General features: G+C 43.1%; 2 long non-coding RNA genes across 3 annotated transcripts in view; both read right to left on the reverse strand.

Annotated features, from left to right (window-relative positions):
• The window catches only part of LOC126937492 (uncharacterized), an 88,138-nt gene that overhangs the window by 61,149 nt on the left and 92 nt on the right, over positions 1-26,897 (reverse strand). The gene's annotated exons all lie outside the window — the stretch shown is intronic.
• On the reverse strand, positions 76-26,876 carry LOC126937489 (uncharacterized). Of its 2 annotated transcripts, none has more exons than XR_007719751.1 (2): positions 26,575-26,876; positions 76-874 (listed from the first exon to the last, which is right to left on the reverse strand). It is a non-coding gene; the product is annotated as an uncharacterized LOC126937489 (long non-coding RNA). The 2 variants fall into 2 exon arrangements; XR_007719750.1 differs by lacking the exon at positions 26,575-26,876 and adding an exon at positions 1,409-4,461.

Below are 26,897 nucleotides of genomic sequence, written 5' to 3' on the forward strand. Positions count from 1 at the left end.
AAAAAAAACCTACCACATGATTCAACATTCTACTCCTGGATATATACCCAAGAATAACACAAAGGCACATACACAAATGTTCAGAGTAGCTTTATTTTAATAGCCAAAAATTGGAAGTGATCCAAATGTCCATCAACAGGTTAATGGATTAAACAAACTGTACAGATGTGGTATATCCATACAATGGAATGTTATTCATCAATAAAAAGAAAAGAATTGACAAACACAAGACAGATGAATCTAAAAAATAATTATGCTGAGTGAAAGAAGACAGACAAAAGAAGAGCACATACTCTACGATTCCGTTTATATAAAACTTAAGAAAATGCAAACGAATCTGCAGGGACAGAAAGCAGTTCAGTGGCTGCCAGGGGGAGGGTTTTCTCAGGGGGAAGAGGCCTGAGAAAACTTTTGTGGGTGATGGATATGATCCCCCTGTTGATTGTGGTGACAGTTTCACAGATGTAAACATATGGCAAAACTTATCAAATTATCCACTTTAAATATAAGCAGTGTATTGTATATCAATTATACCTTGTGGCTGTTTTAAAAAGATGATTCCAAGTTTAAGAAAGATAAACCAGGAGGGGTGGATCATGCCTGTAATCCTAGCACCCTGGGAGGCCAAGGTGGGTGGATCACTTGAGCAACCTGGTCTTAAACTCAAGCTCAGGAGTTCAAGAGCAGCCTGGGCAATATGACAAAACCCTGTCTCTACAAAAAGTACAAAAGTTAGCCGGGTGTAGTGGCGTGGGGCTGTAGCTCCAGCTACTCTGGGGACTGAGGCAGGAAGATCACTTGAGCCCAGGAAGTTGAGGCTGCAGTGAGCTGTGTTCGAACCTCTGTACTCCGGCCTGGGTAACCAAGCGAGACCCTGTCAAAAAAAAAAAAAAAAAATAGGGGTTCCATGACTCTAACAATCCCCTCCCCGCCCAGGGTGTGCAGGGGAACTGAACCAAGAGCCTCAATCCTGTCCTTGCTCTTTCTGAGCTCAGCACAAGCTCAAATGTGCATTTTACAAAGGCAATCAGACCAGCCTGTCTCTCCTCTCTGATCCTTCTGGCCCCTCCACATCTCTACCCCCATATTTAAATGGAAGCTAAGAGACACTACTATGTGCTTATGAAATCCCAGCTTCACTCCACCCCCACCCTGGGAAAGACTTCAAATTCAATAATTCTAAGGAGAAAGATAAGCACAAACAGATCTATGTTATTCTGTGTACAGAGTTCTACCAGAAGAAATGCCTCGCCCAAGATATAAGTTGTTATTTCTTTCTTTACTAAGAGGTATTTGCCCCTTTGCCATAGTATAGATGAGAACAGGAAAATACTTGGATGTCGCTGAGGGTCATGTTATCTGTTATAATGAGGTTTGGCTCCATGGAATAGAAAAGTTGTTTTCATACTGTAAGGATTTATTTTCATCACTTTGTTAAAGTCCCGGAGTAAACAGTCAGGAACTGTTTTGGCAGCTCTGTGAAGTCATCAGGGTTTCGGCCTTCTGTTTCCTCCAGCATGTGACATCCATCCTCAAGGTCACATGATGTCTGCTGAAGACTTGATCTAAGCAGTAGGAGGAAGGAAGAGGGAAAGGCAAAGAGGGGGGCCCTGGTTGTCCTAGAAGATAAAAGCCAGGCTACCAGAGAGGAAGTCAGGTGTTTGGCCATTCGGAGTCAAAGAGATAATAGACACTGGAACCAATCCTGGGGTAACATTTAGGCCCCTTGGAGGGTGTGCCCTAAGAGAGATGATCACTGGAGCTGAACAGGGCCTCTGGGTACAAGGATCACGTAACAGTATGGTGCTAAAATTTTCCCCTTTTCTTGAAAAGCTGCTGCAAAGAGCTCCCCTCCTAAGTTCTGGCCCCATCTTTCCAGGACTGTATTAGAAGTGCAAGCAGGGTCTCTCCTGACTGGACCAAACAGGCACTGGGAGACCCCATTGACACTTCCTCTGAATACCTTGCATCTTCCTCTGAGCACTCAGCTACCCAGTGCGTCTGATACCCGTGGTGGGTTGGGTGCATGGGTGGATCCGAGCAAGACGAAAGTTCACTGTTCCTGAACACACACTTGAAAAGTGGTAAGGTCTCAACAAATTCATAAAAGTGAGTTCAGTATGTTATCATTAGGGGAGTAGTAGGAAAGTAGTGGGAGGTCTGTTCAACAGCGGAAGGAACGGTTGGAATCAGTGAGAGCCACAGAGAAGGTAGTCAAAGGGTAGTTGCTGTCATCAGACCAGGCTCTCCTGCCCACCAACCGCAGGCCACAATCCCAGCCCTTCTCTCTGATGTCAGGAGCTGAGGAGCATCTGCCTTGCCAAGCCTTGTGGGATCGGCTCCTGGCAGCCTCACACCTGGTAGGCTGAGGGACAGGGAGTGAGCCAGAGCCCCACTGCTAAGCATAACTTCGGGAAGTGGGCAGCCCGCCCCTGAAGAATCAATACTGACATAGCACTGCTGCCTTCGCTGCTGACCACACAGGGACTACGGGACCTTTCTTGGCTTTGGTGCCCTGGCCACACAATGCCCCAGAACCAGTTTCTGCTCAGCGCTGGGCTCTCCCACCACTGTCAGTGAATGAGATCAGAGTGAATCCAGCCATACGTCATTCCTTAATACATTCAAAAGCACAGAGGAGGTCCCTGGACGCAAAACCAGGAGAGGGTAGGAACCCTGGAAGGGAATATCCTGCCCAAGTGCAGTACTTCACTATAATTATCACAGTAATACATTATTTCTGTTTAAGATCATTTCAGAGGGCACTAACTGGTATAAAGTAAAATAAGTCTCCTTCCTCCCCACACCTGGCTGCACTCCTAGGGACTACCACGTATAGCTTCTGGTATACCTTTCAGAAATTTTCTATCCTACTGTATTCTGTTGAATGCATGTGTAAGAATTTTACTTATAGATAATTCAACTAACAATAATCACAAATTTATAAAATGCATATTATTGACACTGACATTGGAGGTGGAAAAACAACTAAAAATGATAAAAGTGAACATTTAATTCTTTCAGAGTGCAGTTTTTGAAATGACCACCAGGTGTCAGAGTTATCAACAAATCCCTAAAATTATGACTGGAAAGTTACAAGAACAGAAAAGTGCCTGGCTGGAAATAAGACCACGAGATTCCTCCCTTAACAGGATTCCTTGGCCCTTTGGCCCAATATTTCGTCTACTTAGGGTTGCAGGGAGGGAGGAAGGGAAGCTACAGACAAAAAAAAAAAAAATCTTCAGACCACAGATTCCCATTCAGTTGGGTACCCTTTGATCTTTAGAGCAGCTCTGTGAAAGCACTGTTAAATTTTACATGGGAAATGTAAAGGCTAGGCAGAGTCAGTCCTCCTACAGCTGCAAGGCTACTTTTGGAAGCCAGAGCTATCTCCTTTCCTCAGTAGGGGCGGAGAACAGAAGAGGACACGGACACACACACACACACACACACACACACACACACACACACACACGAGAGGAGGGCTCAGCTACAGCCATCCTTGTTTTAAAAGGGAAAATTCAATTCTGTTTGTAGGAGCACCTCCTAGTTTACCACCGCCATCTCTTACTCACTTCCCATTGACTCCTCACATGCACTTCCTCTACCAGGCCTGACCTGCCTGCTGTCCTGAGCTGCTGACCTAGAAACATTCGACCTCCATGCTTGAGAGCAGGGCGTGGACCATCTCCCCTCACCACATCCAGGCTGTCATCCAGGGGCGGTTACGCCACCCTTCCTCCAGGGCAGAGGCCTGAGCAGGGTGGCCTTGCTGCTCCCACTACCTGGCACCACATGCCCAGCTCTTGTAGAGCCAACATACCATGGAGGGCTCCAGGTGACTCCCACACAAGCCTCTTCCTGTATCTTCTTGGATCACTGATGTCTGCACTGGCAGACCAGGAGAGTGAAGCAGTTAGGACAAGGCCTTGTGCAAGAAGGGCACGAGAATGGCACAAGTGGCTCCAGAGTGAGCTAATGTCTTCCCTGGGAGGGCACAGGTGAAAAGTGTCAAAAAGACAGGGGAATCCTTGGCCGGGCACAGTGGCTCATGCCTGTAATCACAGCACTTTTCAGAGGCCGAGGTGGGAGGATCTCATGAGGTGAGGGGTTTGAGACCAGCCTGAGCAACACAGTGCAAACCTATCTCTACAAAAAATACAAAAATTAGCTGGGCGTGGTGGCACGCACTTATAGTCCCAACTGCTTGGGAAGCTGAGGTGGGAGGATGGCTTGAGCCCGCGAGGTCCAGGCTACTGTGAGCCATGACTACACCACTGCACTCCAGCCCAGGCAACAAAGTGAGACCCTGTCTCCAAAAACACTTTAAAGAAAAGGGGAATCTTTACATGTCCCATTGGCACTTGTCTAGGCTGTTCCCTGGACCACATCTCATTTCTGAGTTATGAGGCTAAGGAAGGGATCAGACAGGTTTCAGACCCCCTACACACTGGAGCTTTTTGTGGAACGATGCAGAGCTTGTGAAAAGAAGTAGGAGATGGTGTGAGGAGAGGGGAGCGGGGAAGAAAAGAGTTCCCTTCTTCATGGACTATGTTATGCATGTTTCAATCCTACTTGAAATGTGACTTCCATGATTTCTGACAGATTAAGGTGACCTTTTCATGTGAGTTGAGTAACCACATCTGCTAAACTGGCACATGCCACATCGACCACATGAAGCAACAGGAGTTATTTTAGTCACTATACACTTTAAATGCCATATATAATTTAAAATGATACACCTGTGGTGCCACACATATAATAAAATGTTAGTTATTAAAACACTAGTAGTATTCATATTCAATATGACAATACACTATGTTTGATGTTTCAAACATAAGGTTCAAGCCAAATGCTTCATATAAAAATATAAAGGGGTAAAACAATGTTTATATCTGGACCTCCATTCATTTACCATGACTGATATAGTAACTGTTGCTTTAATGTGGCATATGGTAATTGAGATTTTTCTCCATTATCCTATAACATATAAGGGGTACAGAACAGAAAGAATCTCTCATAATGCTATTCCTATTATATTCTCTTCCTGAGTAGGGTCAGACTAAGCCATGGCCAGGGACCATCCAGAATCACCTCATCTACACTGGGTGTGTCTACCTCAAGGAAGGGTTAACAATGGGCCTCCTCTCTGGGCACTGAACTGTTTGGTGACGTTTGGATAATCCTGGATCTACTAGATTCCTGGTAAGTCAAACCTCTCCAAAGTCTTCCTATCAGTCACAGGTTCTACTTCATTAGGCCGTTCGGATGATAAGGGTTTCACAAGGCCAAGACAGACTTCACCGGTCAATGTGTATTTTGAGGATGGGGTAGTGAGGGGAGGAGGAGGGTGGATTCAGGTCCCCACCTCACTCATTCAAATACAGATGGTCCCTGACCTACGATGGTTCAGCTTACAATTTTTCAACTTTATGACGGTGTGAAAGCAATACGCATTCAGTAGAAACCACCCTTTAGTACCCATACAACAATTCTGTTTTTTACTTTCTGTACAGTATTTAATTTATTGAATAAATTACATAATATTCAACATTATTATATAATAGGCTTTGTGTTAGATTATTTAGCGCAACTGTAGGCTACTGCAGTGTTCTGAGCGTGTTTAAGGTAGGCCAGGCTAAGCTATGAAGTTCTGTAGGGTAGGTGGATTAGATGCATTTTCGACTTACAATATTTTCTACTTACAATGGGTTTATTGAGATACAACCCCACTGAAAGTCAAGGAGCATCTCTGTACCTGCTTGCCACCACCCCCTCCAGGTTATTCATGCTTTAAGTAGGTGAGTCAGAGGAGGTGGGTGGTTATATTTGGTTTTGCCATGTGTATGGTATCCTAATGACAGTGACTCCTCCCTCTAGTTAATCCTTCCACAAGCGACTCCACCTCCAAGCCCTGCACTCAGCCAGGTAAAATGCCTGACTGAAAATATCCGGTCTCTTCACCAGTACCAGAGGCCAATTCTCTTCTAGAAAGCAAGGAAGGAAATCATTGATGTGAACACAGAAGCAGAAGACTTTCTGAGCCAGTCACGAGCTTGGGTGCAGAGTGAGGCCAAGCTCAGACAGGTCACTGACCGTAATTATCCCTCCCATAAGGGCAGCCTTCCTCACCTGCAGCCACGCAGCTTCTGAGGCAGTGACAAATAGCTGTGCCTGTCGAAACTCCAGAGGAAACATTCCTTTCCAGGTCTCTCAGTCCAAGCTTCAGTGACAGGACCAGAAATGTAAACAGACTAGTCCAATAGAAACAAGAGAGAACTGGTTCTCCTGCTCTCTGGATGGTTTATGACATTTCAATTATGTTCAACACAATATAGCTGAATTATTTTTAACCTTACTGAGCCTCCTAGCTTTGTAAAAGAAATATTCGTTGATAGAGTGGAAGGACAGCTAGAAGCAGAGATCTGGGGAAAAAAAAAAAAAACTCACTAGTAGAAATGAGCCTATAAACGATACTACTTACAATATTGAGTAGATAAAGCATAGCACCTTTTACTGAAGGAACCATGAGTGAGGGATATTTTGGGTGTTGCTTATTTGTAATTTACTTCTTAGAATAATGTAGTGCATTTTCTTCAAGCAATTTTGCTGTTATTTCAGCAAACGGAAGAGAGGAAATCTCAGTTCTAATTTCCCCAGTAGCTGTGCTGCCATGATTACCATCATACTAGAACAAACAGTTCAAGATAATTCTGCCTAAGGTTAAAACAAAGAGATTCTTAATGTACAATCTTTTGGACAATATGACTCAGTGTCTAAACAAACTGATCTCGGGTTTTAATAGTTCTGCTGAGGGGAGGGAGGATAAAGAAGGGTCCCATTTCTTCTCTTTGTTTCACTTTTCTTCTCCCCTCAATGCTACGAAAATCTCTCAAAACTTGTCAAAGGTATCAGTGCACCTGTAGTCCCAGCCACTAAGGAGGCTGAGGCAGAAGGATGGTTGAGCCCACAGTTTTGAGGCTGTAGTACACTTTGATCATGCCTATGAATAGCCTGTACTCTGCACTCCAATCTGGGCAACATAACAAGAACCTATCTCTAAAAATTAAAAAAAAAAAAAAAAATTTTAAACCTTGTTAAAGGTATACAACAATCTCACAGTGAAATATCCAAAGTTCTTCTGATTATGGTGTTAGAATTAAGCATAAGAGTTGCAACCTCCAGTGACTACAGGTGCCAAATACATTTGTTTCTTAGTATCTTGAGGCTAGGTAGAGTGGCTCACGCCTGTAACCCCAACACTTTGGGAGGCCAAAGCAGGAGGATCGTGTGAGCCTAGGAGTTCAAGACCAGCCTGGGCAACATTGTGAGAAACTGTTCCAACAAAACAACAACAACAAAAAGCCAGGCATGGTGGCTCATGTCTGTGGACCCAGCTACTCAGGAGGGCTAAGGTGGAAGGATTGGAAGATGGGTTGAATCCAGGAAGTTGAGGCTGCAGTGAGCCATGATCACACCACTGCACTCCAGCCTGAATGACAGAGAGAGACTGTGTCTCCCTAAAATAAAAATATATATACACACGTTATATATACATATTATATGTGTATATTATATATATATATATATATATATATATTTTTTTTTTTTTTTTTTTTTTTTTTTTTTTTTGAGACCAAGTCTCGTTCTGTTGCCCAGGCTGGAGTGCAATCTCAGCTTAGTGCAACCTCCGCCTCCCGGGTTCAAGTGATTCTCCTGCCTCAGCCTTCCCAAGTAGTAGGGATTACAGGCATGTGCCACCACGACTGGCTAATTTTGTATTTTTAGTATAGATGGGGTTTCTCCACATTGGTCAGGTTGGTCTCAAACTCCCGACCTCAGATGATCTGTCCGCCTCGGCCTCCCAAAGTGCTGGGATTACAGGCGTGAGCCATTGCACCCGGCCATAATCTTAAACTATATTCTTTTGGCCCTGAAACACTTTACTTTTTTTTTTTTTTTGAGATGGAGTTTCGCTCCGTCGCCCAGGCTGGAGTGCAGTGGCACAATCTCCGCTCACTGCAAGCTCTGCCTCCTGGGTTCACGCCATTCTCCTGCCTCAGCCTCCCGAGTAGGTAGGACTACAGGTGTCCGCCACCACAGCTGGCTAATTTTTTTGTATTTTTAGTAGAGATGGGGTTTCACTGTGTTAGCCAGGATGGTCTGGATCTCCTGACCTCGTGATCTGCCCACCTCAGCCTCCCAGAGTGCTGGGATTACAGGTATGAGCCACCGTGCCTGGCCAACACTTTACTTTTTAAAATATCCATTTCTTCTTGAAATACAGTCCACTTTGCTGCGCACAGTGGCTCAGGCCTATAATCCCAGCACTTTGGAAGGCCGAGGCGGGTGGATCACTTGAGGTCAGGAGTTTGAGACCAGCCTGCCTAACATGGTGAAACCCCGTCCCTACTAAAAATACAAAAATTAGCCAGGCGTGGTCGTGCACGCCTGTAATCCCAGCTACTTGGGAGGCTGAGGCAGGAGAATTGTTTGAACCGAGGAGGTGGAGGTTGCAGTGAGCCGAGATCGTGCCACTGCATTCCAGCCCAGGCAACAGAGCGAGACTCCATCTAAAAAAAAAAAAAAAAAGAAAAGATAGTGATAAAGGAAATAGTTCACTTTTGTCTTAATTCTACTATTAGAAAAATAATAGTGTAACATGGATGAATTTCAAAAGTAAAAATAAATACAATAGTACCACAAATGGCAACTGACAGTCAACCTCAATATCTGGGAGGCAATAGGGAAGCATGGCGACTCTGGTAATTTGAAAAGCACATAACCTGTATAAAAGCAGAAGCCACTGTGAATGCCAACCATCTGTTTTTCAGAAGTGTGGATCCAAATCTTCATTTGAGAAACCAGAAGTCCGGATTCCTATATGTAATCTTTTAATTTTTAAATATGGACTATTAGCTTAAAAGAAAAAGTCATCAGGTCACCACTTTGCTACCCTCCTTTACTAACTAGAAACAATCTGACTGGGGATAGAACTGTTCTGGAAGTCAGGGAGCCAAGACTGTTAAACCCAGCTGATACCAACCTAGTTTCTTCCCCTGGGCCAAAGACCTAATCATTCTGTGACTCAGTTGCATTGTCTGAAAAGTTTAGAGGTCCAAAATTCCTTTCAATCCTAAAATATGGCATATGGATGAATAAGTTTTCTAGATAGTCAATACTCACAAGAATAACAAGGAACATAATTAAATGAAAAACAAAACTAGATCATTGTGCCATAGCAGGCTCTATTACATTGTCTAGACATGGCCTTGGTGTGACCAAGCTATCTGGTTAATATAACCACAAGAATTGGAACACTTTCATCAGAGCAGATCCAGTTTCTAATATCTACCCACCCACTGGGGAGAGAAAAAAAGTGTGGATCTCTAGTACATCATGACTCCGGCAGGAGCACCCCTCTATGAAACAGAACTCTTGCGTCTTTTGAACCCAAACCCAGCGTTTCAAGGGAATAATTCTGAGTCAGAACAAAGCTGACCAAGAGGCTGCCCTGAGCCACAGATCTTGCTTAGCAAGTTCATGCTCAGCCTACCTGCGATGAGCTTTGTAGATGCCACATCATGGTTTCCTGCAGGCGCCAACTGCACTAGGAACAGCTCTTCTTATATAATCCTCGGCCATGCCCCATGACTGTGCACGAGGACATGGCTTTGCCCTGCACAAAGGCACACGGGATTTTAGACATGGCATCTCGTTTTTCAGGGAGCACAGAAAGGAAATAGAAAATGTAAGGCTGGAAAATAACAAGGAATAGATAAATTAAGGGCCTTTCCCACTGTAAAGGTTAAAAGCATATTTCAGAACAAATAAAAGTGTTCACATTCTTGTGGTTATATTAACTGTGTGCCTTTGGCAAAGTGAAGGCCCAAAGAATAATGGAAACCCACATGAACTATAACTGGTGGCTTCTTCACACAGGCCATCATGACACAGATTGCATGGCTCCAAGTGAAATGTGGAAGGGGTGTCTGCTCCCTACATTCCTAAGTACTTTTGTGCATCAGTTATGAACAGGACCTTTTTAATTTTGCTATTAGCAGCTGCCAATAAGTATCTACTATGTCTTAAAGAATAATTTACCTTTGGTTCCAGAACCAGCTATGATCTCTCTTCAGTTCTATCTCCCCCTAAAGGCGTTTTCTTCATTGTGTCCTTTTAATGCCCTGGCTTTAGCTAACCAGGGTGTTTATTCTAAAAGTCAGTTCATTCTTACCCTAAGTCCTTTGTATTATCTGTTCCCTCTGCCTGGAATGCTCTTTACCCTGATCTTCACAAGAGCAGTTCATTCAGATCTCAGCCTCAAGGGTACCCCTGAGAGAGGCCCTCCCTGGGCATTAAGTAGACAGGGTCTTCCCAAGCACTGTATCATGTGACCCTACTTTAATTCTCTGCCTAGCACATCACACCTTCACACCGTCACACCACCTAATACATTTCCTGTTTATTTCTTTCTTTTTACTGGTCTTCCCTGGAAGACACAATATAAGACTAGAATATAAGTTTGTGTAAGCTTATAAGAATATAAGCTCCATGGAAATAAAGATTTTGTGTCCTGTTCACTGCATATTTCTAGCACCTAGAAGTGTCTTACATACAACAAGCGCTCAAAAAATATTTTTTGAGGGAGTCCCTGAACCTATTCTGGCCCAGGGGGCTTCCCAATAATATATACATATGTGTATGTGTGTGTGTGTGTATGTGTATGTGTATACACGTGTGTGTGTGTGTTGAAAGAACGAATGGACGGTTGGATGAACGGAAGAATCCATTTAGCAAATATCCACAAAGTGCCTGTGGTGTACTGGAAATACGATGAGGAGTAAGATCTTCCTTCAAGGACCCTACTAGGTCCCCACCAGGGAAGCAGGCATTACAGAATACAATGTGGTAGAAGAAATGCTTGAAGAAGCATTTCAAGCTCTTAACTTTCCCTAGAGATTACCCTTATACTATCTGGGTTTGGGTATGAGGGTAATCTCTAAGGAAAGTTAAGAGCTGGCCAAAAGGACAAGAATGAGAAGAGGGGTAGCAGGTAAGGCATCTGAGAAACACTGCAACAAAGGCACCGAGTCTGAAAGCAAGCCACGGGTTCCGGGAGCCCCAAGTGGTCTGGTGTGACTGGAGCCACAGGTGAGGGACTTGAGGGAGACTGGGCCTCCAAAGAGAGGCATAGGCCAGTTCTTATGGAGCCATGCAGACCAGTACCTGGACCTTAGATTTTATCATCTAAGCGGTGAGGGCCACTGAAATCATTTTATACAGTTTTAAGTAGGGAAGTGACATAATGGTTTCATGCTTTATAAAGATAATTTTGTAGCCGGGGGTGGTGGTGCATGCCTGTAGTCCCAGCTCAGGAGGCTGAGGTGGGAGGATCACTTGAGCCTGGAAATTCAAGCCAGCAGTGAGCTATGATTGCCCCACTGCATTCCAGCCTAGGTGACACAGCAAGACCCCTCTCTTGGAAAAAAAAAAAAAGATAATTTTGGTAGCAGTGACAGCAACAAATTAGAGAAAGGAACAAAACATTCAGGAAGCTATAGTCCAATCCAGGTGGAAGAAAAAAATGTAAACCCAAACTATTAGTGGCAATGGAGATGAGAGGAGACAGATTAAAAGCTATTAAAAGGGTAGGATCAATAGAGCTTAGTAACACAGGAGATGCGGGAGGTGAAAGAATGAATGGGGTTAAAGAGAATTTGGCTGGGCATAGTGGCTCACAACTGTAATCCCAGCACTTTGGGAGGCCAAGGCAGGTGGATCATGAGGTCAAGAGATCAAGACCATCCTGGCCAACACGGTGAAACCCCATCTCTAATAAAAATACAAAAAATTAGCCGGGCGTGGTGGCAGGCACCTGTAATCTCAGCTACTTGGGAGGCTGAGGCAGGAGAATCGCTTGAACCCGAGAGGCGGAGGTTGCAGTGAGCTGAGATCATGCCATTGCACTCCAGCCTGGGCAAAAAGAGCGAAACTCCATCTCAAAAAAAAAAAGAGAATCCCAGTTTCTGATTCGTGTCAGTGGGAGAAACTGTGACATTCTTCATGGAAATGAATAGCTCTCAGGCAGGCACAAGGCCTCTGGAGTTCTAAATTCACTCTGCCTGTGAGCTGACTGAATCTGAGTCTGCTTGCTTGCGTGAGCTCATGGACACTTGCCCAAGTGGCTATCTATGGTCCTAGCATAAATATGAGTTTATCTGCTGAATAAGTAAATGCGTACAGAAGTCCCTCTGGTGTGTGTACATCAAATCTGCAGTGCTGGTGATTTATCTGTTCATAACAATACACGTGGGATTGCACTGCACGGCCATTTTGGGAGGCACACACTGATCCATCACCACGAACACATGACTATTGGTCTAAATATAGATGTGCCTGTCACCTCAGAGAAAGAACAGACCAGAAGTCATGATCCCACTTACTCCAAGGAAACTTTAAGGTGACAAACTTGAAAAAAAAATCAATGAATGTAGTATTTCTTAAGTCTGAATCTGATCTAAAGATCAAATTATAATTACCTCCCCTATGTTTCATTTTTCTTGACTTTAACTGTTAATTTAACCCCAGCCTCTTCTAAAGTAGCCCCACTTCCATTCCAAGATAATTCTGACAGTCCTCAAGGCACATCTCACAGGTGCTCAAAAGCAAGTACAGTCGGCTATCTATCAAGACACTCTGTGAGGATGTCCAGTTTATTTCTGATGGTTTTTTTTTGTTTTTTGAGAGACAGGATCTTGCTGTGTCGTCCAGGCTGGAGTACAGTGGCACGATCATAGCTCACTGCAGCCTCAACCTCCTGGGCTCAAGCAGTCCTCCCACTTCAGCCTCCCAAGCAGCTGGGACTACAGGCATCCGCCACCATGCCTGGCTGAGTTTATCCATTTTCTCCTACTCCAGCGCCCCCATCTGCTGCTGCCACTTGAAAGACTAATGTTAAGAGCATGGGCTCTAGTGAAAGACTATATAATGTTAAGAGCATGGGCTCTAGTGAAAGACTATATAATGTTAAGAGCATGGGCTCTAGTGACTGCCAGCTTAGGTTGGAATCCTGGCTTTGCCCTTGATGAGCTGTGTGACCCTGGGCAAATTATTTAGCCCCTCTGTGCCTTAGTTTCCACCCTGGTAAAAAAATATATATATTATTATTATTATTTTCATTAACCTCTAGCCTACCTTGTGGAGGTGCTTGTGACGATTAAATGGGTTAATATTTATAAAGTACTCATAATAGCGCCTGAAGCAGAGCAGGCACTGAATAAATGCCAGCTATTATTTCTACTACCATCACTCCTACTGGCCATGAGGATACCTCTGGTGGTCCTGCCATAAGGTGCCAAAGCAGTGGGGGTTATCATAAGGTAAGGGACAATGCCCTCTTTGTAATATGACATCAAAGGCAGGTACAGCTTATGTCCAGTGTTTTCTGAAATTACCACTATGATGGTTAATTTTAGGTGCCAACTTGACTGGATTAAGGAATAGAGAACTGGTGAAGCACTGTTTCTGGGCGTGTCTGCCAGGGTTTCCACAGGAGACTGGTGTGTGAGTCAGTGGACTGAGTGGGGAAGACCCACCCTCAATGTGGGCGGGCACCATCCAACTGGCTAGGGGCCCAGATAGAACAAAAAAAGGAGAGAAAAGGATTTCCTCTCTCCTGGAGCTGGGACACTCTCCTCCTCCTGCCCTCAGTCATCAGAACTCCAGGCTCTCTGGCCTTGAGACTCCAAGACTTACACCAGCAACTTACACCAGCAGCCCCCTAGCTTCTTGGGCCTTTGACTTCAGATGAGAAGTACACCATCAGCTTCCCTAGTTCTAGGGCTTTCAGACTTGGACTGAGCCACACTACCAGCATCCCAGGGGCTCCCGCTTGCAGATGCCCTATTGAGGGACTTCTCAGCCTCCAGAATCCAGTGAGCCAATTCCCTAATAAACCCCCTCTCATATATCTATAGATCTAGATCTATCCTATTGGTTCTGTCTCTCGGGATAACCCTAACACAGTTCCTAAAAGTTCTTTACATTTTTACTTGCAAAGGACTGAGATGAGCTATGAGTCCATGGGCACCCAGGGTAGAAGGCAAATGAATGACCAACACCATCTACCATCTCTCCCTCAGGGCTTTGTTACAGGCTCAGCTGGGTCCAGTCTGGCTCCAGCTCCCTTAGGATGAGTTCTGCCCAGAAGACTCTTTCTCTCCTCATCTAGATAGACTTCTTTGAATCCCCCTCTTCCCAGTGCTTCCAAAGGGGGAATTTAAATCTGATCCTTTAAAAACAATGAAACACGGCCGGGCGCGGTGGCTCAAGCCTGTAATCCCAGCACTTTGGGAGGCCAAGATGGGCGGATCACGAGGTCAGGAGATCGAGACCATCCTGGCTAATACGGTGAAACCCCGTCTCTACTAAAAAAAAAAAATACAAAAACTAGCCAGGCGAGGTGGCGGGCGCCTGTAGTCCCAGCTACTTGGGAGGCTGAGGCAGGAGAATGGCATAAACCCGGGAGGCGGAGCTTGCAGTGAGCTGAGATCTGGCCACTGCACTCCAGCCTGGGTGACAGAGCGAGACTCCATCTCAAAAAAAAAAAAAAAAAAATGAAACAGCAGCTGTATCGTTAAATTATTTCTAAGTGGAATTTAGACTTAATTTGAGTCTTTTAACAGTAGACTCTTAAATGAAGCTCCTTAACTCAAGACTAAAGAATACTACTGATGTGGGCGTTCATCTTTGATGATGAAGTCCCTGTTGACAGTCTTAACATTAGGACAGGAAGAGGAAAAATGAAATTTTAAACATACCATTTACGTTAGCATCAAAAAACATCCGATAACCAGGAATAAATCTAACAAAAGATGTACAAGACTTCTACACAGAAAACCATGAAACATTACTAAGAAAAATTAAAGACTTAAAGAACTATATAAGTAGAGAAACATGCCATATTCCTAGACACAAAGATTCGATGTTATAAAGATGTCTAGTCTCCCCAAATTGACCCAAAGATTTAATGCAGTTCCAATCAAAATTTCACAAAATTTTTTGTGGAAATTGATAAGTCTATACTTTACATGAAGTGCAAAGGGCCAAGAATAGCCAAGACGATACTGACAAAAAAAAAAAAAAGTTGAAATAATTATACTACCAAATGGCAAACTTATTATAAGATTACAGCAGCAAGTAAGTCAGTATGGTATTAGCACAAACTTCTGCCAGTTAAAACATAAAGATGTGTGAATACAGCAATTGAGCAGAGTTTAGAAACACACCCACACATGTACAGTGCTCTAATTTACAACAACACCACTGCAAGACAGAGGGGAAAGGATTTTCTTTACCCTGTGGTGTGGGTCAAGTGGACATTCACATGGAAAAACAATGAACTGTGGCCCCTACCTCACACCAGTCAGAAAACTAAATTCCAGAATGGTTGTAGACATAAACATGAAAGGCAAAACATTGAAACTTCTAGAGGATGTAACACAGGAGAATATCTTTATGCCCTTGCAGACAAGAAATGACTTCTAAAGTAAAACACAAAAAGCACAAACCATAAAGAGAACAACTGATGAACTGGATTTCATTAAGAATTACTGTTCATCAAGACAACATTAAGAAAGCAAAAGCAAACCACACAAAGGGAAAACAAATTTGCAGTACATACAACCAACAAAGGACTCACAACATCTAGACTCTGTCGTCCAGGCTGGAAAGCAGTGGCATGATCTCAACTCACTGCAACCTCTGCCTCCCAGTTTCAAGGGACTCTCCTGCCTCAGACTCCCAAGTAGCTGGGATTACAGGCATGTGCCACCATGCCCAGCTAATTTTCATATTTTTAGTAGAGATAGGGTTTCACCATGTTGGCCAGGCTGATTTTGAACTCCTGACCTCAGGTGACACACCCACCTTGGCCTCTCCAAGTGCTGAGATTATAGGTGTGAGCCACCACGCCCGGCCAAAAGGCAACACAATCTTAAAAGAGGAGGAACAAGCAAAAGATTTGAAAAAGCACTTCACAAAAGAAAACATCCAAATAGCAAAAAAATGTATATAGACCTACATATATGTAGACCTACATGTAGACCTACATATACATACACTTTTGTATTAATATACACACACCATTAGTCATCAGAGAAATGCAAATTAAAACTACAATAAGATACTATTGGGGTCCTGGTAATGTTCTATTTCATGACCTGGGTGATGGTTTCACAGGTATGTTCACTAGAAAAAACCGAGTTGTACAATTAAGGATGTATATACTCCTCTCTACATATTATACTTTAATAAAGATGTTTACTAAAAAAAAACTGGGGCCGGGCATGGTGGCTTACACGTGTAATCCCAGCACTTTGGGAGGCCGAGACAGGCAGATCACGAGGTCAGGAGTTTGAGACCAGCCTGACCAACATGGTGAAACCTCATCTATACTAAAATACAACAATTAGCCGGGCATGGTGATGCACACCTGTAATCCCATCCATTCAAAAGGCTGAGGCAGGAGAATCGCTTGAACCTGCGAGTCGAAGGTTGCAGTGAGCCGAGATTGCACCACTGCACTCCAACCTGGGTGACAGAGAAAGACTCTGTCTCAAAAAAAAACAACAACAAACAAACAAACAAAAACAGCTGGGCGCGGTGGCTCATGCCTGTAATCTCAGCACTTTGGAAGGTGAAGAAGGGTGGATCACATGATCAGGAGTTTGAGACCAGCCTGGCCAATATGGTGAAACCCCGCCTCTACTGAAAATACAAAAATTAGCTGGGTGTGGTGGCATGCACCTATAGTCCCAGCTGCTCGCGAGACTGAGGCAGGAAAATCACTTGAACCCAGAGGCAGAGGTTGCAGAGAGCCGAGATTGTGCCACTGCACTCCAGCCTAGGCAACAGGGCGAGACTCTGTCTCAAAAATAAAAAAAAATAAAATAAAATAAACCAAATGCCACACGTGGGCCTTTTTTAGATCCGGCTTCATACAAGCCAACTGTTAAAAGAAATGGTGAGACAGTCAGAAAAATTTGAGATTAACTGCATATCTGATGACAATACTAATTTTTTAGGTGTGATGATGGTATTAAGGCAATATTTTCAAAAGGAGGTTTTATCTTTTAGAGCTACATACTGAAATATAAGTAAATATATTATAAATAAATAATATCCTGGATTTACTTCAAAATAATCAGGAGAGAGGACAGATAACACAAGCATAGATGAGTTGATAGCTATCATAGCTGGACGGTGGTGGGGACATGAGAGTTGCTACATCATCTCTTTACCTTTATGTATGTTTAAAATACTGCATAATAAAACTTTTTAAAAATCTAGAACAAATCCAAGGTTTTATCTGTTTGCCTATTTATTACTCTTCTCTTCTGCCCATACCTGGGCTAATCAAATAACATTATGTAATAGCAAGGCAGATTCCATAAACACTGAATCCCTAGGCTACAGGGACCTCAAGAAATCATCTTGGCTATCCCCTCACTATCAAGCAGTCTCTGAAACAGAGGACATCCCAAATCACATCTGCACACTGACCAGCACAGGCGACAGTGTGTCTACTCTCAGAGAAGCAGCCTAAATATATAAATATATATATTTTTATACATATATTTATTTATATATTATATATTATATAAATTATACATTATATATATTATATATTATATATTATATATATTTACTTATATATTATATTATATATAACATGTTTATTTATATATTATATATAATATATATATTTTATATTATATATATATAAAAAAAGAACCTAGATGAACCTAGATAGGGCAGAGCAATCATTTACCTATATTCTTTGGGGTATATGCCAAGGTAAGGGCTCTAAGTAGCCTGGCTGATTTGTCTAAAACAGAAGACTCTTAAAAGAAGCTCCTATATTCTCCCTGAGCTGACCTTTCCTGTCTTGTCCCTCGAATATTAAGCTTATGCTATCAAGCCTCATCTCAGTTAGGTTTCTGTGGCTTCCTTTGCCAGCTGACCTAGCTGGAGCTGCTAATGGAGTAATCAAGTATGAATTCCTGTATAAATCAAGTCTGGCTCTTATTGCAGGGATCTAGACTACTACAGGCCTACACAGTTTAGAAACCCTCATTAGATAGATGCAAGTACTTGTAAATATAAACCTGGCTAGGGCCTTCTGATTTATTGTGTCGCCCAGGAAGCCCTCCAGATTTGGGAGGCTTCTCAATTCACAGGGAAAGAAAATTCATTTCCTCCTTCTCACCTTCCTTTGCCATTTCAAGGTGAAGTGTCCTAAACTGATAAATCTCCAAGTTAACGCCTAACTTAGTGTGCTATCCCTACTGGACATAATATCTGTTTCAACAAGGATTTCTTGGAGAAATGAACTATACCTTTGGCACAAAGCATCCAGGTACCCCCTGTGATAGCTTCTGGAGGAAAGAAAATCTTTTAGTGTCCCTAACGGGCATACTTACCTACTACTAACTAGGTTAATGAAATGAGACAGGCTTCAAAGGTGAGGAGCCGAGGTTTCATATACCCAAAAAGGGAAAAGTTCAAAAATGAATGTATACGATTTGCTCCATTTTTTCTTTTAACCCATAAGGAATTTAAACAGTGGCTACTTTTCAGACTAACACAAGCCGTCTCCGAAAAGTCATGTAATGAAGCGGCTGAGAACACGACTCTGGAGCCACACATCAGCTGTATGACCTCAAGTTTTCTGTGCTTCAGTTTCTCACCTGTAAAATGCAGCTAATGAAAATACAGCCTTAATAAGGTTGATGGGAAGATTAAAAGAGTACAATATATGTAAAGCACTTACAACCCTGTCTTCCCAGTGTTAGCTCTATTATTTCATTATCACAGAAGCCCTGCTGTGGACATACGCCATTGCAGGGAAAAAAAAAAAGGCTAAGAATGGAACAAGTGGACACTAGGAAATAAAATGAAAAAGAACAGCGTTGTTGACACTTTGGCTAAACCTTAAAAACATCTACTTCTATGCCACAGTATTTGTCAATAATCTGGGGACAGAGAAAAAGACATTCTGAAATAAGGGGTCGGAGGTGTAGCAGAAAATGTACATCCTTATTTTTCAGGAATTTATAGAGAAAGGCTACTCTTATGTGTGATGATTCAAACCCCAGTAAGAGAGGCCAGGCTCTTGCCTATAATCCCAGCACTCTGGGAGGCCAAGGCAGGAGAATTATTTGAGCACAGGAGTTCAAGACCAACCTGGGCAACACGGGGAGACCTCGTCTCTACAAAAAGTTAGCCAGGTGTGGTAGTGTGTGACTGTGGTCCCAGCTATTCGGGAGGCTGAGGTGGGAGGACTGCTTGAGCCCACCTCAAGGTGAGTGCAGTGAGCCATGATCGTGCCACTGCACTCCTGCCTAAGCGATGAAGGAAGACCCTGTCTCAAAAAAAAAAAAACAATTAAGGGAATCAACAAATCTCCCAAACTCTGTTAGTCCTCAGTTGGCCAAGCACCCCTCCACTAGCCACAAAAAGCTGAGTTATTGTTTTGCATTTTGTTGGTAATGACTGACATTCATGGTCTTTCATTCAATAAATTTTTTAAAATTTAGGCTATTATAATATTTCATGTTTGCCTATACGTTTAGTATTATTTAGTAAAGAGCATAATTTTTAAAAATAATAATTAACTGAAGAAGCCTCGACATCCCTTCAACAATTTTTTAAACTTTATGAATAATCTACTACAGTCTTTAAAATTTTTCAGTTTTAAATGCCTAGTTATTGATCCATTACCTCTACAGGGGATGCATACACATATTCAGAAACATTTTCTTATGATAATTAGAATTTGTTGTTAACAGTCATAATTGTGTTTTACCATTGATTATTGTGATTATCATAATGCCAGAGGGATGAACAACACATTTGAAACTGAGAAGAAGGAAGACTGCCCAAAGGGCCTGCTGCTAGAGTCTATGCAGGGACTCCTGGGGCTATTAATTATTTATCTGCTTTTCAAAGTTAATAAATAGGAATGTCTTTTTGCCCTTTATTCCCCAGATGAACTTAACCAAATGAGAGATGGGGTAGGTGTGTGCAGAGATGGCAATCTGAGAATATAAGAGGTATGGGTAATGAGAAGGAGATTTTAGAAAAACAAAGACTTAACTGTCAAATATACTTAATAACATTGCCTTATCTGGCATGTTTTTATTATGGCATGTTTTTATTATGAACATTTTGATGTTTTTTGAGTGTTCTTTTAAAAACGAGTGCTTTAGAAGCATAACATCAATATAAAAAGAAAGACAAATTATATACAATCTCACAACCCAAATAACCCCTTGGCACTTTTTAGAAATACTTAATACTGTATACAGCTGTAAAATTCAAACACTAAGGAGTAGTATTAAATGGAAAAATAAGAACTTCTCCCCTTCCTATCCCACTCCATCCATCAAAGAGAAACCCTGTTTATGCTTTTCTTTCCCACCAGAGAAAAAATGTGCATATATACATAAATTTATCTACCAAAATGCATCATATTAGGCACACTGTTTTGTAACATGCATTATTCACCTAATAACATATCTTGGTACTATATCCATGTCAGCACATGGTGATTAGCACTTTCTTTTTGCTCTTAATGCTTCAGGCCAGAAGCAATTGCTCATGTCTGTAATCCCAGCACTTTGGGAGGCAAAGGCAGGAGGACTGCTTGAGCCCAGGAGTTCAAGATCAGCCTTGGCATCATAGGGTGACCCTGCCTCTACAAAAAAAAAAAAAAAAGTAGTCAGGTGTGGTGGTGTGCACCTGTAGTTCCAGCTACTCAAGAGGCTGGGGTGGAAAGATCACTTGAACTTTGGAGGTTGAGGCTGCAGTGAGCCATGACTGCACCACTGTACTCCAGCCTGGACAACAGAGTAAGACCCTAACTCAAAATTAAAAAGTAATAATAATAATGCAACCAGGCGTGGTGGTTCATGCCTGTAATCCCAGCACTTTGGGAGGTCGAGGCAGGCGGATCATGAGGTCAAAAGATCAAGACCATCCTGGTCAACATGGTGAAACCCCATCTCTACTAAAAGTACCAAAATTGGCCAGGCGTGGTGGTTCACGCCTGTAATCCCATCACTTTGGGAGGCTGAGGCGGGCAGATCACAAGGTCAGGAGATCGAGACCATCCTGGTTAACACAGCGAAACCCCATCTCTACTAAAAACACAAAAAATCAGGCCGGGTACGGGGGCTCATGCCTGTAATCCCAGCACTTTGGGAGGCCGAGGCGCGCAGATCACAAGGTCAGGAGATAGAGACCATCCTGGCTAATGCAGTGAAACCCCGACTCTACTAAAAAATACAAAAAATTAGCCAGGCGTGGTGGCGGGTACCTGTAGTCACAGCTACTCCGGAGGCTGAGGCAGGAGAATGGGGTGAAACCCGGTAGGCAGAGCTTGCAGTGAGCCCAGATCGCGCCACTGCACTCCAGACTGGCGACAGAGCAAGACTCCGTCTCAAAAAAAACAAAACAAAACAAAAAAAATACAAAATATCAGCCGGGTGTGGTGGCAGGTGCCTGTAGTCCCAGCTATTCTGGAGGCTGAGGCAGGAGAATGGTGTGAACCCAGGAGGTGGAGTTTGCAGTGAGCCAAGATCACGCCACTGCACTCCAGCCTAGGCGACAGAGCGAGACTCCATCTCAAAAAACAAAACAAAAAAAAAACAAAAACCAAAATTACCTGGGCATGGTAGCCTGCACCTGTAGTCCCAGCTACTGGAGAGGCTGAGGTAGGAGAATCACTTGAACCTGGGAGGTTGAGTTTGCAGTGAGCCGAGATTGCACCACTGCACTCCAGCCTGGCTACAGAGCCAGATTCCATCTCAAAAATAAATAAATAAATAAAATTAAATAATAATGCTTTAGTGACTATCTTTGTACCCATAGCTGAGAGTTAAATGTTTTTGTTTTTTTTTTTTAAATACAACCCATACTGCAAAATCAGAGCTGCAAGTACAAACTAAGTAGTCTATCCCAGCTGTGTGGTAGGAAAAGAACGATCTCATTTATATGGTTCATTTCAGTTCCTTCAGGAAATTTCCCGCCACATTGTTATTTATACCAAATGGGTCTCAAAAACGTGAGACGGCTACTGAGAAGAGGACTGTTTTCCACTGAGAGGAAGGTGAATATGTCTAACTGTGTACAACTGCTGGTTGTAAAGGCGCCTGTGGCAAAGCAGTCGTCTTGTCTTTGCGCTTAAATCCACCTGGTGTGCCACCCCTATCCTTGCTTACAGGACTGTACTGAATGGCCATGGCATGAACGGAATGTTTGCAGAAGGGGAAAATAAGCAAGCACTGGAGAAACATGCATAGAATAGCAGGTAAAACTGCCAGATGCCCTTCACCCACTCATGGAAGGCCAATATGAAGCCATGTTCAGAGTCGTCTGCCTAGAGCTACAGAGGAATGCAGGGCTGAGTAGAAAGTGACTACAGAGTCACAGCTCAGAAACAATCATAACCAAAAAACCATCTTATACCTCTGCATTTAGCTGCCTCAAATCCTTTCTAAATGAAGAGGGATTTAAATTTTATTTTAAAATATTTCAACACAGTACTTTTCCAAATATTTGTTATATTCGTTATCTCATGACCCACACATTAACTCTAGCAGGCAGGTAGGCCAATGTCATTATCCCCACTTAAACATGACATGCCTGAGGGGCTGCAAAAGTTAAATGATTTGCCTGGAGTCAATCGGCTGACCAACTGTTCAGACCCAAGAACCATGCTCTCCAGGATTCTCCCAATCCCAACCAGGCCCAAGTCCAGCTGGACAATTTTAGCATCCCAAAGAAAAGCTAGGAATGAAGCTGGAGATATAAATATAAAAATATTCCTTCCCAAAGACACCTGAGATCTGAAAACTACCTCTTCCTAACAAAAATTTTAAAAATTAAATATCGATGTTGCTAAGCACCAAGTTGATATACCAAACTTACATCTGGACAGAACAACTACAGTCTCTACTAGTCACAAAGACTTGTGAGAAATGTTGGTTTTATGTTTTATTATAAACATTTATACTATCTCAGCTTTTTAAAATATGGTAGAGTTTAATTTTTACAGTTAAGATGTTGTCTTGTGGTCAGGAGTGGTGGCTCATACCTGTAATCCTAACACTTTGGGAGGCCAAGGCTGGAGGATCACTTGAGTTCAAGAGTTTGAGAACAGCCTGGGCAACATAATGAGACTGCATCTGTATTTAAAAAAAAAAAAAAAGGCCTGCGCGGTGGCTCACGCCTGTAATTCCAGCATTTTAGGAGGCCAAGGCGGGGAGATCACGAGGTCAGGAGATCGAGACCATCCTGGCTAACATGGTGAAACCCTGTCTCTATGAAAAATACAAAAAATTAGCCAGGTGTTGTGGTGGGCGCCTGTAGTCCCAGTTACTTGGGAGGCTGAGGCAGGAGAATGGCGTGAACCCAGGAGTCGGAGCTTGCAGTGAGCTGAGATTATGCCACCATACTCCAGCCTGGGCGACAGAGCGAGACACTGTCTCAAAAAAAAAAAGCTACCGTGGGCAGTACTAGTCATTTGTCATTTATATATCCAACACCTATTTCTTGAGTTGCCTTCTAGTCTAGTCTGGACTGGCTTATATGAATGTTTTTCAAACTTTTTTGACAATGGCCTACAGAAGAAATATATTTTACTTTGTGAAGCATAGACATGTGTCTGTCATTCAAATAAAAATTTCACAAAATAATAATCACCCCTCTTTTGAGTGATTCACTTGGATATCTTCTATGCTTTTATACTTTGCCACATTATTTTTTAAAATACAAATTATGGCCCACTAAATGGATTTCATGACTTACAAATGGGTCACAACCCAAGAGCTGAAAAAACTGGATTATATGAACAATATACAGATTGTGCCCTCAAGGAATTTGTACATTAGTTGGGAGTCTCATACAGTTCACAGACCTCTTACAGTTGGAAAGGCCTATAGGTCAATTAGTTCGACTACCTACTCTATACTTGATTCTACAGCATCCCTGAAAAAAGGTAAGACAAGTGAAAAAGGCTTGTTTGCCATTTCAAGGACAAGGAGTTACCTCTTATTTGGAACCTAGCACAATATGGGTCAAATAGAGACCTGTTAAAAACAGTACAGAAACAAATACAAATGAATCAAGTATCAAAATATACACTTGATTTCTTTTTTCTAAAAGATAACTTGGACCTTTGTTCCTAAACCCATCTTAGTCTTTTTTTAGAAGGAGGGTGAAAAGGGGAAGGTAAATCAGGGGGACAGAAGTCTAGAAAGGCTTCTCTCTGATGACCTGAAGAAGGGGTCTTAGCAAGTTACATCACAAGTAGCCTTCGCGATTGAGGAGCCTAATAAATGACACTCACAATGACGGCTAGGAGAGTGGAAGTCAGGAAAGGATCCTCTGAGGAGGTTTGAAATGAGCTGAGTCTTGAAAGATTGACTGGAATCAGACAGGTGAAGAAAAGATGGGAGAGTGTAGTCAAAGACTCTGAAAAAGAAATGAGTCAGTACATTTGGGGGACAGTAGATGGGGTCCCTGAAGCGGAGAAATAAGAGATGAAGCTGAAAAGAAAGACTGAAACCAACCTGTGGTGAGCAAGACACAATTTGGATTTTATTCTGTAGGTAATGTGGTGTTACTGAAGGTTCCTCAGTGTGTAGAGTGTATTTCAGAATTGTTCATCTGTACATAGACCTGAAACTTGGCTCTAGAAAGACCTAAAGACCCAGAGTTCAGATAACAGACTCTCAAGCTGTGTTTTAGTACAGAGAAAAATGTTCTGTAAGGGACTTCATAAATTCAGAATTCTACCACAAGCAGTGTTGGTTACTTAAAAGGCAGAAAAACTGGAATATAGAGTTTAGATAGCAATGGAATCCAATTTACTTTTCATCATTTTACTTTTGTTAATTTTTTTTTTTTTTTTGAGACGGAGTCTCGCTCTGTCACCCAGGCTGGAGTGCAGTGGCTGGATCTTGGCTCACTGCAAGCTCCACCTCCCGGGTTTACGCCATTCTCCTGCCTCAGCCTCCCGTGTAGCTGGGACTACAGGCGCCCGCTACCTCGCCCGGCTAGTTTTTTGTATTTTTTAGTAGAGACGGGGTTTCACTGTGTTAGCCAGGATGGTCTTGATCTCCTGACCTCGTGATCCGCCCGTCTCGGCCTCCCAAAGTGCTGGGATTACAGGCTTGAGCCACCGCGCCCGGCCTACTTTTGTTAATTTTTAAAAAGTGTGAGCTTTGTCTGTAGCTGCCACTAAGTGACTGATTTCCTTTATAAAACCTACAGACTTTATTCAGAAGCAAGTCTTCAATGTTGCCTAATAAATTATTATAAACCATTTTGCAAAAATTAAATTTTGCCTAAACAATAGCAACACTTTTAATAATAAGGTTGTCTAAAGTTAATATACAAACAGGGCTTTCTGAGGGTGTTAACTATCTAGTAATTCAGGCTCTGCTGGATACAGTGACAGAGCTCTAAGAACCTCAACTAGAACTCAGGTCGGCCTCAGGTGAATATAAACACTGTATGTGAGTCACCTTGCAATTACAGCTGCCACCTGGAAGCAAATTTAAGCAATAAGAACTACAAAACCAAATCCCTGTAAGATCCTGCATTGACCTTCCTCTTACTTCTTCCTGTCTGAGGATCCATAAACCTCAGGATTCTTTACTAATTTCTCATCAGCATCATCTTTTTTTGTATTCCCAAATACAAACGACTGTCTCCAAAGGCCTCAAATTTACTTTCAGTTATTAGTATAATAAATATCAGCGATGTATGATGTATTCATTAGAACCTATGGTGTTTTTTCCCCCTCCCCACAGGAAAACTGCTTCAGAGAAAGACTTTTAATTTCTGAGAAAATCTTTGTACATATCGAGTATATATGCTATCGACCACATAATTGTTTGGGGATAATGCACACCATTTGCCAATGATTAAGATTCAGCCCAGTCTTTGTCGTTGCATTTCTACATTCACATAAATTAGTAAGTCATGATGACACGGAAGGCTCACATGCCACGTAAAAATTTCAAGCTTGGATCTGAATCGGTGACTGAATCCTCCTCAGAATGCGTATTTTGGAGGCAACTCTTTGGTTTATGTTACTGCTCCCTAAACCGGGCAGTGACTCAAGAGGCAGCTGGAAGAGAGAAGGAGGTGCTGGGCAAGTGCTAAAATACTGAAGCCTCAACAGTAGAGTCCCTCCCCTTCTCTACACACCACACAGCCTTTTTGAGACTTCTTGTCCTCATCAGATATGCTCCTCTAGAATAGCTCACCTACCCAGGGTGGAGCAGAGAGTCTCCCGGCTCATTATCTCACAGCTCCCGGGATGGCCCCGGGTACAGCAACTGTGTGGCACTTGGCTGTGGAAATTCAAGTTTTTCCACCCTAAAACAAGTAGGTTGTGAAACCCGATTTCGGTCCTGGTTACCATTAAGAGAGGGGCCTACTACAGCCCTGTGCCTGGAAGTTCTTGCTACCGAACCTCGCCTCCTGCTCCACCCTCACCTTCAGCACCTGATGAGAAGGTCCAGTCCCTCCGCGCACCTTACATGCCCAGGCCACACTGGTGGACTCACGCACGCACGCCAACTCTGCCATCCCATGCACGCCCGGCTTCGGAGAGCAGTTACGAACTTACTGCTCGCCGAGTCAGCCGAGCCAGGGCGCAAGGGGAAAGGCCGGAGAGGGGCTGGGGATAGGATCGGATCGGAGTCGGGGTCGCGGTCGGGGTCGGGGCGGACCCCGCCGGCCTGCTGGCCTCCCTCCCCTGACCCCCGGGACAGCCCCGGCGCACGTGCTGGGTGACAGGCCCCCTATAGGTTCCATAC

The sequence above is a fragment of the Macaca thibetana genome, chromosome 1 (genome assembly GCF_024542745.1).
Source record: "Macaca thibetana thibetana isolate TM-01 chromosome 1, ASM2454274v1, whole genome shotgun sequence".
Classification (NCBI taxonomy): Eukaryota; Metazoa; Chordata; class Mammalia; order Primates; family Cercopithecidae; genus Macaca; species Macaca thibetana.